At 35.0% G+C, this 12,427-nt stretch overlaps 1 long non-coding RNA gene across 1 annotated transcript; it reads right to left on the bottom strand.

Moving 5' to 3' along the window:
- Positions 1 to 4,226: 4,226 nt before the first annotated feature.
- Positions 4,227 to 9,617, bottom strand: LOC128557127 (uncharacterized). Its single transcript, XR_008371052.1, has 2 exons — positions 9,266 to 9,617; positions 4,227 to 9,199 (listed from the first exon to the last, which is right to left on the bottom strand). It is a non-coding gene; the product is annotated as an uncharacterized LOC128557127 (long non-coding RNA).
- Between the last annotated feature and the right edge of the window lie 2,810 nt (positions 9,618 to 12,427).

Below are 12,427 nucleotides of genomic sequence, written 5' to 3'. Positions count from 1 at the left end.
TTTAAAGTTGACATAAAGATCATCAGGATTAACATTCCGACCAAGTTTCATTAAGATATGGTCATAAATGTGGCCTCTAAAGTTCTAACTAACTTTTCCTTTGATTTGACCCGGTGACCTATTTTTTGACCCCACAAGACCCAGACTCGAAATTCAACTAAAGATCATCAAGATTAACATTCTGATTAAGTTTCATGAAAATAAAGTCATAAATGTGGCCTCTAGAGTGTTAACAAGCTTTTCCTTTGATTTGACCTGGTGACCTAGTTTTTGATCCAAAATGACCAAATATCAAACTCTGACATTCTAACATTCTGACCAAGTTTCATTAAGATTGGGCCAAAATTGTGACCTCTAGAGTGTTAACAGTCAAATTGTTGACGACGGACGAATGACGGACGGACGACGGACACAGGCAATCACAAAAGCTCACCTTGAGCACTTTGTGCTCAGGTGAGCTAAAAAGTATGCTTATACAGGGGTACTGCAAGCCAAGGTAACAGAAAAAGTACGCTTATACAGGGGTGCTGCAAGCAAAGGTAACAGAAAAAGTACGCTTATACAGGGGTGCTGCAAGCAAATGTAACAGGAAAAGTACGGTCATACAGGGGTGCTGCAAGCCAAGGTAAAAGGAAAAGTACGCTTATACAGGGGTACTGCAAGCCAAGGTCACAGAAAAAGTATGCTCATACAGGGGTGCTGCAAGCCAAGGTAACAGGAAAAGTACGCTTATACAGGGGTGCTGTACAGTGCCCCTAAAGTGACATGTTACACACTTTTTTTCCACTTAGGTAATGAGAGACTTTTTTTATTTCGTTTAAACAAAATCATTTCGTTAAAACTAAATAACTATTTCGTTAAAACGAAATAAGTTACATTTCGTTTAAATGAATAGTTATTTCGTTAAAACGAAATCATTTCGTTTAAACAAAATAGTTATTTCGTTTAAGCGAAATCATTTCGTTTTTACGAAATGTTATTTCGTTAAAACGAAATCATTTCGTTTAAATGAAATAGTTATTTTATTAAAACGAAATCATTTCGTTTTTACGAAATGTTATTTCGTTAAAACGAAATGATTTCGTTTAAACTTATTGCGTTAAAACAAAATGATTTCATTTAAACGAAATAGTTATTTCGTTAAAACGAAATGATTTCGTTTAAACGAAATAAAAAAAGTACTGCAAGCCAAGGTAACAGAAAAAAGTATGCTCATACAGGGGTATACTGCAAGCCAAGGTAACAGAAAAAGTATGCTCATACAGGGGTATACTGCAAGCCAAGAAAACAGAAAAAGTATGCTCATACAGGGGTATACTGCAAGCCAAGAAAACAGAAAAAGTATGCTTATACATGGGGTACAGCAAGCCAAGGAAACAGAAAAAGTACACATATTCAGGGGTACGACAAACCAAGGTATTGGAAAATGCACTTTTATACAGGGATACAGCATGCTGAGGTAATGGAAAAAGTACCTTGTATTTTTTGGTACTCTTGGTATATAACTGTATACTTCTATGATATACCTTTGAGCCAGTAATTATACAACATATGCTCATATATGGAGTGGTAACACTACATAGCATTTAGTACACATAGCCATTATCATGGCGGATGAGGGTGGGAGGAGTAAAAATCTTTCCAGCAACCTACATGTAAAAATGTACGCCTCAAACGACACAGTCACCAGCTTCGTACATATCATATGAAAATCTATTAAAGGTATGGAAAAGAAAAAAAACATTATTGTATAAGATCACTTTTTTATTGAAACTATTTTGTAAGAAATTATAACAGGTGTTTAAAATGTATTTCTTGGTGGAAAATATGTTTACGTGGCACACATGTGTATTAATTTAATATAAATTTACTTGTACATGTACTTTGATATTATCTTGATTAAACACACATCTTGTAATACTTAAAACTGAAAACAGAATATACTAGTAGATATTTCTTTAGATGTCTCAAACACAGTTTCTATGATGTGAGTATATCAGAAATAACAAGTGACCAGGTATTGCAGTGGCAATACATAAGTCCCCTACCAGTGGAAAACTCCCTTGGAGTTGTTGGCAACAGTGTTAGGACTAAAAATGCTTCAAAGAATTTAAGAGCTAAGAAACAAAAACTATTGTTACTTATATTTCAATAGTGACCTTGACCTACAAGCATAGATCATGTACATCACACATTGTCTCATGAGAAACATTTCTGTGTAGTAATAAAACAAGAGCTGTCAGAGGACAGCAACGCTTGACTATTCAACAGCCTTGCCAACTGAATGAATACAAAAGTCGAAAAAGGGGCATAATTTTTCAAAAATGCAAACAGGGTTATGGAACCTGCACAGTGCTTATCAGCTCATGATAGTGAACAAGTGTGTAAAGTTTTAATCAATTCCCATCAGTGGGAACTGAGCTACCTGCTTACATATAAAAATTTAACCGAAAACTGCTTGGTTGAAAAAGGGGCGTAATTTTGTAAAAATGCAAAGTAGAGTTATTGAACCTGTGCACTGCATGCCAGATTATGGCAGTGAACAAGTGTGTGAAGTTTCAATTCATTCCCATTAGTAGGTAATGAGATACCTGCTTACATACAAAACCTTAACTAAAATTTTCTAAGATGAATAATTGGCATAATTTTGTAAAAAAGCAAAATAGAGTTATAGAACTTGTGCAATGTAGGTCAGTTTATTACAGTGAATAAGTGTGTGAAGTTTCAATCCATTCCCACAAATGGTTACTGAGATACCAGCTTAAATACAAAAACTTAACCAAATTGGGATGCCGGTGCCAATGCACGGCTGAGTCCAATAGCTTTACCTATTCTTTGAATAGTCGAGCTAAAAATCCTTCCACTTAGGTAGGGGACTAAAAACAGCATCACTCATCATTCAGGGTGACGGTTCACATCTTTTTACCTCTACCACAATAACTTTCTAACAGTATTACTTAACTCCTTCATCACAGTTGGAATAGCTCTCTATCACATGGTTTACTATCACATGTCACTACATAAGATATATTTGGCGCACCTCTGTTTACTGGTCACAGTTGTTGCTCCAACCCCTCCCATCCCCATTTCCAGATATTCGCACTACACAACAACTGCACCCAGTAATTCAGAGACTAGACAAATATTTCATTTATATTTGGCAAACACACATCAAAAAAAAAGGGTATCTGTTTGCTTCAATGGAAGATCAAAACACGTTTCATCAAGTGACATTTGATGTAAAATATCTGACGTTTATGACACAAGGGAAAATGTAAGATCTTGTGTTCACAACTGAAAGATGATTTGATACCCATGTAAAACAAATATTTTGTTTTTCTTAATTTCATGTATTTTTCTGTGGTTTTACCCAGATTTTGCCAGTTTTGTTGGTCTGTACCTGTGAAAATTGCACTTGATATTTTCTCACTCAGTGAAATTTCACTGTGAAATTACCAGACATTTCACTCTTAATGTTTCGATATTTCATTGGAAAACAAAAACATGTAAGAAAGAATAGGATGTTAACATTGTGTTTTCTAAAACATTTCCAAACAGAAAATTTTAAGATACATGAAGCGTAATTCAGGAATAAACGAATTAATGATACTTGAACAGGTGTTTTTGCTAAAACTTTGCCATAGTTTCATACACATGTACATGTATACATGGCATAAACATTTCATATACATTCTACAACACATTATCACTCCTATATTGTAAGCTACACTTTAACTTCAACATTATGGAAATGTAAATAGATAGGAATATGATTGGCGGGAATTCAAATTCACTTTGACAAAGCCAGAATGTATGTCAACGTTTATTTAAACTGAATGAAAATATGCACATGAAGAAGAAATGTTGATGGGACTTGAAAGCTTGTTCTAGATAGCCAGAATTTTTAGATAAATGAGTTTGAGACATCAAATTTCAATTTTATATCCAAACAAATCAGGTAAGATTGATAATAAAGAAATTTAATGTGCACTAACATTAAAAGTACATTTTAAATTTGAATATCAATGACCGATATGCAAAGCAACATCTTGGCAACTTTAAGACATTGCAGTTCCAATTAAATCCTGCATTGATCTCAACAAATTTCTGCCTACTGGTATTCCTATTATATTCCCCACTGTCATTAAATGCAAGCAAGACTTCAGTATTGCTTTTCTAATCATGTGTCTGCTGCATAAGAGGATAATTTCTCCCAATTTTCGAGATTTTTTTTTTTTTTTTGCTGGGTTTAATGTCAAAATGACACAATTTAACATCACCATTATGGTGACTTTCCAGCTTTTGATGGTTTAAAAAGACACCTGAGACCCCCATCCCCACCCATGCACTATTTTATCCCAGGTGAGGCACTTGGGTAAAGCCACTGACCTTTCATAAGCCCCCTGGATAGCTTCCTAACATGGAAGAATTCTATGCCCTAAGCAAGGTTTCGAACCCACAGCATTACAGGGCAAGTGATTGAAAATAAGCAACCTTAACTACTTGGGAACGTAAACTTCAGTTTTCTCAGATATATACTTTAAGTGTGGGGACTGACGTTATGTTTTTATGAACTTTATTATGGATATCAAATGAGCCACACCATGAGAAAACCAACATAGTGCATTTGCTACCAGCTTGGATCCAGATGCATCCACGCAGTCTGGTCAGGATGCATGCTGTTCGACATTTTTTCTGCATCTACTCTTAAAACGACTACCCAATTTTCAGGACAGAAATTTGATGTCATCATTTTCACAGTTTTGATCAGAATTTCTTTCACACATTAAAGTTGGTAAATAGAATTTTAACTTAAACAAAACTATTAGCACATCTATATCTGCAAGTATCTGCAGTTTTATTTTGAAAGCATGAAAAAACATTTAGCACTTGTAAAATCACGTTTGGGTTTCATGAAATGGGATTTTTGTATATATATATAGGCCTTTTGTTTAAGAGCTCTATGCAATTTGGATTAAAAGATTAAGAAATCTATCATGAAAAATTACTGTACACACCTATCCCTAACATAATTTTATCATTAGTTAATGGCATAAATCGTTGGCTCAGTGCAAAACTATTGTATCTTGTTCTTTACCAATATTCAGTTACAACAGTTTCATGCTGAGCCTTTGAAATGCATATCAACATGATGCTGGTAGTGCTAGGGTTACTATACACATGTTGATAAACTTCATTCATTAGAAAAAAGGATTTATTACTAGTAGTTTATATCCAATGATGGAATTTTGATTTTTTTTTTTTTTACAATTGGAAACTGAAACTGAAACTGAATAATTTGATTAAATGCCTATTTCTATACAATGACAAATTCAATGGCGTTGTACATAATAATAATAACAGTAATATAAACGACAATAATAATAATAATAACAACAATCATAACAGCCTTATTTAAACAAAAAGTCATGACTGCACCCTTCCCCCTAAGGCCATTTTACCCCTATTGCGAATACAACAGACACCCTCCAGACACGAGAGTCAAAAGGATTTTTTTTTGCGTGTGTACAAAGTTTATCAAAATATACATAATTATGATGATAATAGCTGAAATAATGGCTTTAGTGACATTTTCATAGAGGTAGATTACACTGAGAATTTACCCGCCCACTCTGCAGAAAAGAAAAATCATCTTTTGTCACATTATCAGGTCATTACACAGGGACTACTGTGAGACTATCAATTATTCATGGTGGGCTTATTTCTATAAAATTTCTTGTTTGAGTCCAACAACTAAATTAAATCCTTGTACATGTTACATATGAACCAACATTTGTTTCATCTTTACATTTTGAAATCCATGACTTTTACTGTATTTTTTTTCTTTCAAAAATCACTTACATTTTATGCTAGTGAAATAAGAATGATTTCACAGTATGGAAATAAATCTTCAAAATGATAGCTATACCTTCCAGACTGGATGAAAAAACTAAAGCCATTTTGTTTATTTCTCCTCTCCTGTTTCAGAAATTAATTTCAATCAAATCATCAACTTAAAAAGAAGATTACGTCTGCACATGATATTCCCTAAGAATATGTTTGTGATAGAAACCAATTAAATATTTTCAAATACAGTACCTATACTTTTAAATGCTCCTCTGAAACAACAAATAATCTTTTCGTTATGATTTTTTTATGTTAATATATTTATCTAAAGCAAAAACTGCATTGGACCTAATTCTAAACTAGATGCCCATGGACAACATGTCGAGCCCGCAGGGGTCCTGGAGTTGCATGCCATACATTGTCTCATTGAGGCAAACATTTATGCCAAATAAAAATAAGACTGCTTTATGCATGGCAAAGTTACAGCCCGGACAAGCTCTAAAATGATCTTTGACCCCCAAGTGTGACCTTGACCTTTCAGATAGGGACCTGAGGTTTGCGCAGGACACTCCGTCTCATAGACGTGAACATTTATGCCAAAGAAAAAAGTGATTGCTCCATACTTAACAAAGTTATGACCTTCTACCCCTAAATGACACTCCATCTCATTAATTTAAACATTCATGCCAAATATAAACAAGATTCCTTATGGGCCGGACAAGATCTGACATGACCTTTGACCTCCAACTGTGGCATTGACCTTTGAGATAGGAACCTGGGGTATGCGCATGACACTCTGTCTCACTGAGGTTAACATTAATGCCAAATCTAAACAAGATTGCTCCATGCATGTCAAAATTATGGTCCAGACAAATGTCCGCATGCACAGATGGACGCACGGATGCACGTACACCGAACAGCCATTTGGACTACTATGTCATCACTTCTGCAAGCAGGCTGGACAAAAATTACGATTATTTGTAATCTTCACAAAACACAATAGCAATACCCATTGATTAGGATCATGGGTTAAAAATGAGCAATAACAATTTAAAATGTCTCCTCCAATCCCACCCCACTTACACACGTTAATTAAAAGACCAATATATATTGCATCAGGATGAGCTAATAATATCAAAAGATGCACCAAGAAGATCACAAGGGCCATACTGGTCCCATCTAGCAAAGTTAACATGGCTACCTTGGGCCGGTATTAGCTCAACATCATATATCACTCACCTGAGTATTTTGTTGCAGGGTGTTATTTATATGGCATTGTTTAACCTTTACCCTGGCTAAATTTCTATAATGGACTGGTCCATCATTCCATTTTGGCAATACCATTTATTATTCAAAGGGGTGTTCTCTGAAAATTTACTGACTGAATAGTGAACAGTGCAGACCATAATCAGACTACACCCCTTTTACAGTTAATGGTACTGTCCAAATTGAAAGATGGACAAGTTTATTACAGAAATTTAGCAAGGTAAGGGCTAAACAAGAACAAGAGGGCCAAGAAGACCCTGTATGGCTCACCTGACCTACTGACCTAAAGATCATCAAAATTAACATTCTGACCAAGTTTCATAAAGAGATATGGTCATAAATGTGGCCTCTAGAGTCTTAACTAGCTTTTCCTTTGATTTGACCTGGAAACCTAGTTTTTGACCCCATCTGACCAAGATTTAAACTTGACCTAAAGATCATCAACATTAACATTCTGACCAAGTTTCATTAAGATACGGTCAGAAATGTGGCTTATACAGTGTTAACTAGCTTTTCCTTTGGTTTGACCTGGTGACCTAGTTTTTGGCCCCATCTGACCCAGATTTAAAGTTGACCTAAAGATTAACATTCTGACCAAGTTTCATTATGATATGGTCATAAATGTGGTCTCTAGAATGCTAACTAATTTTTCCTCTGATTTGACCTGGTGACCTAGTTTTTGACCCCACATGACCCAGATTCCAACTTGACCTTAAGATCATCAAGATTAACTGTCTGACTAAGTTTCATGAAAATAAAGTCATAAATGTGGCCTCTAGAGTGTTCACAATCTTTTCCTTTGATTCGACTTGGTGACCTAGTTTTTGACCCTAGATGACCCAATATCGAACTTGTCCAAGATTTTATTGAGGGTATCATTCTGACCAAGTTTCATTTAGATTAGGCTAAAACTGTGACCTCTAGTGTTAACAAGGTTTTCCTTTGATTTGACCTGGTGACCTAATTTTTGAACCCAGATGACCCAATATCGAACTTGTCCAAGATTTTATTGAGTGTAACATTCTGACCAAGTTTCATTAAGATTGGGCCAAAACTGTGACCTCTAGAGTGTGTTAACAAGCTTTTCCTTTGATTTGACCTGGTGACCTAGTTTTTGACCCCAGATGACCCAATATCCAACTTGTCCAAGATTTTATTGAGGGTAACATTCTGACCAAGTTTCATTAAGATTGGGCCAAAATTGTGACCTCTAGAGTGTTAACAGTCAAATTGTTGACGACAGACGACGGACACAGGGCGATCATAAAAGCTCCACACCAAGCTTCCAAATTTTTACAGCTCAATTTTGGAGCTGTGTTACCATGTCTCAGATCACTTCCGTGAAACAGATATATCACTGTTTTCTAATAGAATTCCTTCTTTTAAGTTGCTGCGGCAGTCAGAATTTGCCAACAGTCTGCGTCAAATTAATAATTTAGATATTGTCTGTAAATGTATAACAGATGAAGAGCAGTCACAACACGTAAGCTGTCAGGGCTCATGTGACCTAGATGAGACCCAAGAAAACAATTTCAACACGATTAATCAACAATTTAGCTATATAACAATTAACTAATGATTAGCACTTCTGACAAAAAGGAATACATTCCCTCTTCAAAACTATTTTGATTTTCTTTAAACGAAATTCTAATTAAAGAGCATATTTATGCACCAAAATTTCCAAATTCCACAATAACTACAAAATAGGCATTACACGAGAAGCAAAATAATAAATAGTCTTAAATTACAGTCTTGAGATATGAATAAACTGTACATGTATAGGAAATGCTTCAATTGTAAAAACATATAACATAAAAGCACATCTGTTGTAACAAGATGTTACAGCATAAATCATCTAACAACATAATCATACATCATTGCAACATTATTATATATCTATTGCAATAAAATTATTTAATAGCTTATAAAAACAGCTCAGACGAAAAAGATAAAGCAATATCAAATATAAATTATAAAGATAAGAATAGCTATAACGACCTAAAATGACATACAGATGAACCTGCCTTAGCAGTCACTTGTCTTACACAGCCACCTGCCTTAGCAGTCACTTGTCTTACACAGCCACCTGCCTTAGCAGTCACTTGTCTTACACAGCCACCTGCCTTAGCAGTCACCTGTCTTACACAGCCACCTGCCTTAGCAGTCACTTGTATTTAGAAGCCACTTGTCCTACACAGCCACTTGTCTTAAGCAGCCACTTGTCTTACACAGCAAGATTGTATTGCTCCCCTGGCTGACTATATAGCTTAACTTTACAGTCAAACCTGTCTCTAAAGACCATCCTAGGGAACAGAACAAATTTTTAATTTCACGATGGCTCAGTGCGAAACTAGCCTATCTGCTTCTACATCTATACACACTTAGACTTGTTTTGCTCTGAGCCCTCAAAATTTAAAGGTCTCTCTTAACAGGTAATAATGATCTTTATAGGTAATCAGAAAGAGAAAACAGTGTATGGCAAGCCATTTGCACAACAATTCAAACAAGAGCTGTCCGTAAGACAGCCAAGCTCGACTATTCGAAATATTGTCACAGAAGCAGGAAATTATTACCCAAAATGTTAAATATCAAAAGAGTTTTAAGTTCGAAAGGGGACATAATTTGACCAAAATACATATCAGAGTTATGGGACTTGATGTTATCAACTAGTTTTATAACCCCGAAGAAACATGTTAAGTTTCAATTCAATATCTGCATTAGTTTTGGGGATAGTAACTTGCATGTTAAACTTTAACCAGAATTTTCTAAGTCCAAAAGGGGGCATAATTTGCTCAAAATACATGTTAAGAGTTATGGAACTTGACCCAGTGAGGTTGGTAATTGACCTTGAAAAAGAATAAATAAGTTTCAAAGCTATATGCCTTTTGGTAATAGCCGTATGTACTTGCACGCAAAACTTTAACCAGAATTTTCTAAGTCCAAAAGGGGCATAATTTGCCCAAAATACATGTCAGAGTTATGGGACTTGGTGCTATCAACTAGTTTTATAACCCCGAAGACACATGTGAAGTTTCAATTTAATATCTGTAGTAGTTTTGGAGATAGTTACTTGCATGTAAAACTTTAACCAGAATTTTCTAAGTCCAAAAGGGGGTATAATTTGCCCAAAATACGTGTCAGAGTTATGGAACTTGACCCAGTGAGGTAGGTAATTGACCTAGAAAAGAAAAAATAAGTTTCAAATCTATATGCCTTTTAGTAATAGCTGTATGTACTTGCACGCAAAACTTTAACCAGAATTTTCTAAGTCCAAAAGGGGGCATAATTTGGCCAAAATACATGTCAGAGTTATGGGGCTTGACCCAGTGAGGTAGGTAATTGATCTAGAAAAAGAAAAAATAAGTTTCAAATCTATATGCCTTTTAGTAATAGCTGTATGTACTTGCACGCAAAACTTTAACCAGAATTTTCTAAGTCCAAAAGGGGGCATAATTTGGCCAAAATGAAGGTCAGAGTTATGGGACTTGGTGCTATCAACTAGTTTTATAACCCCGAAGACACATGTGAAGTTTCAATTCAATATCTGCATTAGTTTTGGAGATAGTAACTTGCATGTAAAACTTTAACCAGAATTTTCTAAGTCCAAAAGGGGGCATAATTTGCTCAAAATACATGTCAGAGTTAAGGGACTTGACCCAGTGAGGTAGGTAATTGATCTAGAAAAAGAAAAAATAAGTTTCAAATCTATATGCCTTTTAGTAATAGCTGTATGTACTTGCACGCAAAACTTTAACCAGAATTTTCTAAGTCCAAAAGGGGGCATAATTTGGCCAAAATACATGTCAGAGTTATGGGGCTTGACCCAGTGAGGTAGGTAATTGATCTAGAAAAAGAAAAAATAAGTTTCAAATCTATATGCCTTTTAGTAATAGCTGTATGTACTTGCACGCAAAACTTTAACCAGAATTTTCTAAGTCCAAAAGGGGGCATAATTTGGCCAAAATGAAGGTCAGAGTTATGGGACTTGGTGCTATCAACTAGTTTTATAACCCCGAAGACACATGTGAAGTTTCAATTCAATATCTGCATTAGTTTTGGAGATAGTAACTTGCATGTAAAACTTTAACCAAAATTTTCTAAGTCCAAAAGGGGGCATAATTTGCTCAAAATACATGTCAGAGTTATGGGACTTGACCCAGAGAGGTTGGTAATTGACCTAGAAAAAGAATAAATAAGTTTCAAAGCTATATGCCTTTAAATGATAGCTGTATGTACTTGCATGCAAAAACTTAACCAAGGTGTGACGCCGACGCCGACGCCGACGCCGACGCCAGGGTGAGTAGAATAGCTAGACTATTCTTCGAATAGTCGAGCTAAAAACCTACATTCTAAGTGGAGAACCTAGGTTCCAAACTGAGACTGAGAACCTAGGGTCTGACCTTGACTTTAGATGAGACCTATGTTCTCCAGTAAGAACATCCATTTTGTGAATTATTGTGCAAATGGCTGACCATAAAGTTCAGGTGTTCACTGTGAGGTAGTTTGACTATAGCCATTTAGATCTAAACTTTTACATTTTATGCCCACATTTAATAATTGCATTGTTTGTAGCTTAGTACAGACATAAGGTTTGGCTAACTGCCAAGAACAGATCTTTGAAATATCTGAGACATGAGGTGTGATTGTGGAAACTGAATGAAACACAGAAAACAAATCAAAATGAGTACAAAAACCCTGAATTATTATGTATGCTGGCAAGATCATCCTTCTTTGTTCTTATTTCATATTTTAGTACGACTAAAACATTTTATGACTTTGGAAACTGAAAAAATACAGTCATGGCGGCTGACCATGTTTCTATCATATAGATCTACCGGTAAATTTTTTACCTGAATTTTGTTATGGTCATTTCAGCTAAAAATTTGGCTTTATAACTTTATTTCAAAGCTTTCAATTTTTATACAGGAAACTTTTAGACAACTTTTAGAAACCTTTAAACAACTGGCCTGTACTTTAAAAATCACCGGAAGTTAAAGAACATCTTGTTCATTACATAGCAATAAATAAATTCAAATAAATCAATAAAATTAAAACAACAAAACAGCAAATAAAAACAATAACAAAATGAAGGAACATAAAATAACTTTGGCAAAATTACAGAACGAGACATCAGGTATGTACTACTGTGATATAATTAAACAGATTTCAGCTAGTCATGGGTTGCTTACTTTTTTACATGTATATAACTGCTTAAAATTTCCTGGGGAGCAGGATCCCTGACCTACCTAGAAAACACATAAAATCCTTCATCTTCTCCCTATAAATGACTTTATCTCTCTTTTAAAATAATTAT

This window comes from Mercenaria mercenaria, chromosome 5, assembly GCF_021730395.1.
Source record: "Mercenaria mercenaria strain notata chromosome 5, MADL_Memer_1, whole genome shotgun sequence".
Taxonomy (NCBI): Eukaryota; Metazoa; Mollusca; class Bivalvia; order Venerida; family Veneridae; genus Mercenaria; species Mercenaria mercenaria.
Note: the sequence above shows the minus strand (reverse complement) of the source record. Positions and strands in the feature narration are given on the sequence as shown.